This window comes from Mercenaria mercenaria, chromosome 4, assembly GCF_021730395.1.
Source record: "Mercenaria mercenaria strain notata chromosome 4, MADL_Memer_1, whole genome shotgun sequence".
NCBI lineage: Eukaryota > Metazoa > Mollusca > Bivalvia > Venerida > Veneridae > Mercenaria > Mercenaria mercenaria.
Genome location: NC_069364.1, coordinates 95,775,239 through 95,781,238, shown reverse-complemented (window position 1 = coordinate 95,781,238; position 6,000 = coordinate 95,775,239).

The following is a 6,000-nucleotide window of genomic DNA, read 5'->3' as shown; positions in this document are numbered from 1 at the left end:
AATGCTAATTGTTGTTTTATTCCAGGTAATGCTTTTAACTGACTTGATAATTGTTCTTTTTGACTTTCTATTTTTTCAGTAATTGGTTTATAAATTTCAGTATACATGTCCCGATTTGTAGCTTTTTTAATTTTTTCTCTCATTATTTCTTCTCTAAGATCTCTCATCTTTTGCCCGACTAATTTTTTTCTTATTATCATTTCATTAAGTTTTGATTGCATTTATATAATAATGTAAGATAATGTAAGATATTGTAAGATAATGTAAAATAATGTAATATTATATAAATGGAAATTCCAATGATACAAAAAGTGATAAATCCAATAACTTTACACAATTTTATCCTTTTATGCCAGATTCATGTTTTAGAATGTTAATATGTGGATCTTCTGGATCTGGAAAAACAAATACATTAATGCATATACTTCGAAAACCTCTTATATATTATGATAAATTATACTTGTATGCTAAAAACTTAGAACAATCTAAATATCAAGATTTAATTAACAACTTAAGCCAAATTGCAAAAAAAAATTAAAGTAGATCCAAATGAAATACTTGAATGTTCTAATAATGAAAAAATTGATGTTAATGATCTTGAATCAGAAAAACAAAAAGTAGTAATATTTGATGATTTTGTATGTGAAGATAAAAAAGTTCAAAATGAAATAACAAAATACTTTATTCAAGGACGTCATAAAAACTGTTGTGTTATTTATTTAAGTCAGTCTTACTATAAAACACCAAAAGATATCCGAATTAACTGTTCACATTATATTTTATTTGAAAGTCCAGGTAAACGAGAAAATGATATGATTTGTAATGAACAAAATATAGATCGTGATTCATTTGCTAATGCAACAAATCAAAAATATGATTTCTTATATATTGACAAACCAAGGAAGTTTTTAAGAAAAAACTTTACTGGTAATATATAATGGGAGTTTTTAATAATATAGAACAAATAAGTGAACCTGAAAGTATAAGTAAAATTAAATTTGATATTGATTTAAGTGATTATGCTACTAAAAAACAATATAAAAAGCTTAGAAAGGACATGGAATCATATCTTCACAGAAATAAGGAACTTGATAACACAATGAACAGAGCATTAGATATGGGAGGTAATGAAATAATCAACCTAGGAAATCCAGATAAACCCGCTGATGCAGTTCCAAGACGGTTTGTGTATAAAAAAATTCAAAGTGTAATAGATAACTATAATCTTGAAGATATTAAAAGTATAAAACAGACATTAGAAGCAGAAGTAAAGAATATTGAAGAATTAACAAAAGATTTTAAAAAGAATTCATTATTGATAGTTGAATTACAAGGTAAAATTGAAGAAGAAATGAAAGCTATGACTGATTCTATTAAAGAACTTGAAGAGAAATCTGATTTGACAGATGACAATATAAAAAAAAGTATTTAGAACCAATTTTGAAAAGTTATACACTCAAGTTCAAGAATTAAAAGATAGTATGATTAAACATGAAGAACTAAAAGACAAGATTATTGAAGCTGAAAAAAAGTTACAAAATATGTATCAGTTAGAAATCAGAACAGAAATAAATAAACTAAATACTGAAACTGAAAAAAAGCATAAAGATTTATTAGAATTAATTTCAAATAAACTTGCAGAATATAAATCTGAATTGGAAAAGGCAGCTTCACAAAGAGGTGATGATCATGACACAGCATTAGAGGATTTTAAAGAAGAAATTAATTCTAAAATAGATGACTTTAAAAAACAAATTCGAAATTGGATTAGTATTGTTGACAACCGTCACAATTTAAAGTATGCAGACTTAAGTAATATTACAAAAAAATTACAAGAAGATATGACGCAGCTTAATGCTAAAGTTGAAGAACATAAAAATGAACTGGACTTTGTAGTTGAAAAATCAGTTAAACAAGGAGAGTTAATTACTGCTAATACTGAAGCAATTAACACAGTTAATAATCAGCTAGAAAATTTGAAGAAACAACTTGTAGACCTGATTAATAATGTTGATGCACGTCACAATATAAAGTACGAAGAGTTAAGTAAACTTAAAGGTTTATTACAAAAAGATATTAATGAATTTAATGATAAATTTAATAATAAAATTAAAAAAATAATAAATGATTTGGACTCTGTAGTTGAAATATCAGCTAAACAAGGAGAATCAATTACTGCTAATACCAAAGTAATTACTGCTAATACTAAAGCAATAACCGCTAATGTCGAAGAAATTACCACTAATACCCAAGAAATTACAAAAGTAAAAAATGTTTTCTTAAAACAAGAAACACAATTAGCTAGAACAAAGAATACTGTTTCTAAAGTTGCTACAACAAAACGACTTGATGATTTAGCTGAAATAATTCTTAAACTTAAAAAGAAAGACAGAAAAATAGAAGAAAAACTAGAAAAAGTAAAACGTGAAGTGTTTCTCTTTGAATACTATTATAATCATACTTTTGATTACATACAAATGAAAAAGTATTTTGACCGTCGTGGTGCCTGGATATATTCAACATATAAAAATATGGCCGATCTGAACTATTTAAATATATTTGAAATAAGACCTGGAATTATCGTAGATTATGAGGATTTTATACTTATAGACCAAAAATATAAAATAGATGTACTAGATATGCTTTTGAGTGGTGTGTTTATAGTAAAAAAAAACGGAACTTATATAATAGATATTAAGATTTTATTAAAGGGTGTGAGCTCTTTAGGTGAACCGGATAAACCGACTAAAAGCCCAATATCACATTTTATATTTAGGTGGCGGAATTATAGGCCTCAGGATGATGTTTTATTTTTTGATATATTTGATAATGTAAATATAACAGCTGAGGCAGCTGAGGACTTTGACACTGATCAGTTAATATCTATGTATAAGAAAAAAATTAAAGTTTATCTAAAACAAGGGACAATGTTTGACATTCATCCTTATGAGGATTCAGCATCTACAGAAGTAACATTTATGCTTTTGATGGGTAGCTACATTAGATTCTACATATCGGATGAACCTGTATCTTATGATGGAAACAGACTTTTGGATTAAAAGTTTAATTAAAGTTTTAATTACTATGTGTACCCTAATAATATACAACAAGGAATTCCTTATTCTTCATCTTACTGTAACTCGCTTGTTCGGCTATATAAACTTGTTCAAGAACATCCTAATCTTCAGAAGTGTGGTGTTGAACTTAGACTTATCATGCAAAATATGAAAGCAGTGAAGGAAATATGCACAGAACTCGGGTGGTAAACGATCTGGCAACGTTCGAAGTCAATACGTGCAAACGGATTACAGCGTAATTCTCAATGAGATGTTTCAAAAAAAAACCGACATAAATGTTTATCTTAAAAGGAATGCAATAAATCGTCTGTTTAACTTATAACACCATTTGTAAACGCTTTGCGTCATCAAATTACAAAGATATAATCTATACGTTTAATGGTTCATGAATTACAGTGTCATTCTCAATTACCAGTCTAAACAAAAATCTATTTATCGACACCGGTGTCATTTTCAAGTTTGTCAATATCAACAATAACAGCTGATAAAAGGAATGTGATAATAAATCGTCTGTTTAACTGCGGTATAATAGTTAGTACATAAATAAGAAATTCGAAAGTATTTATAGTTAATTATTTTTAATATTTTTAGATTTTGTTCTCATTTTTGTTAATTGGTAAGGTTTTGTCAAGTTAAAGCAACCTGCCAAAGTTTTACTAAAAGTTTGCCAAGGTGGCAGCAACTGCCACTTTGCTGCCTTCGTGGCAGGATTTTGGCAAAAATTTGGTAGAAGTGTTTAATCATAATTTACTTAAAGTACTATGAAAACCTGTTTTTTTTTCTTATTTTTTAAATTGGCAGGCATTGGTCAGTCTGGACCGGGGACTGAATGTTAAATTAGGTGAAATAGGGCTCCGCTGCGGTATTTATATAACTACTGGCGAGGCTTATATTAATTATAAGTAAACGCATTCAGACTTACTAACTAGAGAAAAATCTGAATTGTGGTCGTCTTGGAGTCCAAGGCTAATGCTTATGCAAAGTCCTGAAAACTGGTGTGCAAAAACTTAAAAATTACGCATTTGAAAAAGAGACAAACGTATGTTAAGTAATCGTAACACCATTCACTGGCCATTAAAGTTATGTACAAAAACACTTGGACGGTCCTCTATGTTATTGTTTTTTTTTTCATTTAACTTCTGACGTAAATGACTCATATAACACTTGGAAAAGGTAGAAATATTAGATCTAATTCTGTTAGCGTGTGTGAAATATATTCGTTAAACAATTCACCACTTTGGTACCAGTATTAAGATTCAAGGATTATTTGTAGATTTTATAAGGTAAAAAACAAAGACAAATATCAAACAGGGAATGCCACGTACCAAAAACGAAGCCTCCCCAAAACGAAATCCACAGCACGCACGCACGCACGCACGCACGCACGCACGCACACACACACACACACACACACACATACACGCGCACACACACAAAGCCAACACATAAGGACAAAACGAACAAACAAAGGAACACAGTGGGGCACCGCCTTGGAACGGTCAGTGGCAAAAACACCACTGGGGAGCTTAAACCGGTTTATGGTGCGCACCAAACCTCACTCTTACCCCCACGATGTTCCAAAGACACGGGACAGTGTAAATAAAAGTTATCCCCTCCAGGTGAATCTCTAACACACGGAATGGAAACAAAAAGGCATGGCATGTAAAACACAAAAATGCTCGTGTATAAATATATAAAAAGCAAACCTTTAGAACCAAAAACGCATGTACTCAATGCCTTTGCAGAAGCAGAGCAACAAGAGAAACACCCTTAGGGGCCCGACGAAACAGGCCAGAAGACAGATATCAAAACAGTTCAGTCCTGGTAGGATTTAAAAACTGCTCATCATAGAGTCCTCCCCCCTTTCCGTCAGACACAATCAAAGAGGGAAGCGTAGTGTCCAACTGTAAACGGGTTGAACACTAAACATGCGGTATGTCTCAAAACAGTTGGGTCGTAACCTCTTTTTATAAAACGTTTTATAATTTTACCGAATACATTTGGAAAATTACCATGACCCAAGATCTTACGAAGTTTGTAAGCCTACATTTGTTAGAATTTTATTTCTTTTTCGTTTTTTTTTTTTGTGTGTTTTTGTTTTTTTGTTTTGTTTTGTTTTTTTGTTTTTTGCACCATGAATGACACTTCCCACTTCGTAATTTTGGATCGCCCATAACTTATGTCATGCAAAGGTTCTAAAATTGTTGCTAAGCAATGCCTACGGATCATTCACTCCTGTCAGACCGAAGCTGAACACGGAATGGCCGAATACCAAAACTGCTCATGTATATTTTAGACAAAATATGTAAATTTTAGATAAAATTATGATCCGTTATGTAAGTACCTTTGAAAATAAAATTTCCGACTTTCAAATGGTTTTTAGCTGACAGCAATCCGTCATCATTTGCCTTCAAAATCGCCGTTAATAAAATCGAACCGAGGCGTGAAGTTGCCAACCTGGATCTCTTTCAGAGATCTACTGTCTTTTCAAGAGATCTATCCTGCATATACTTTTTAATGGATTGAGCTCCAAACACCTGTGGTAAAATAAACTCATTCATTTCATTGTACCGATGCATTGCATTTGCAAATATAGACGTAGAATTACACTCATTAGGTTTTGAGCAAGATATTTTGTTTTGAGGGAACAATCTACAGCAGGAAGACTCAGTATCAAACAGTCTCATAGCCAAGGAAATGCTGATTCAGTATGACTTCGGCTTTCCAATTCAAATTAACATTGTCAACGCACGGGGAGTAAATCATGCTTATAAATGTCTTAAACTAGTATTTTGTACTTGTTCAGTAATGAGGATTTAACTAAAAGTACGTGACAAAGGACAAAGTAATTCCTTTATCGGTTGAAAGGCGCATAATGGTTATGTACTTTAAAACATGTGTTAAACATAATTCGGACTGTACT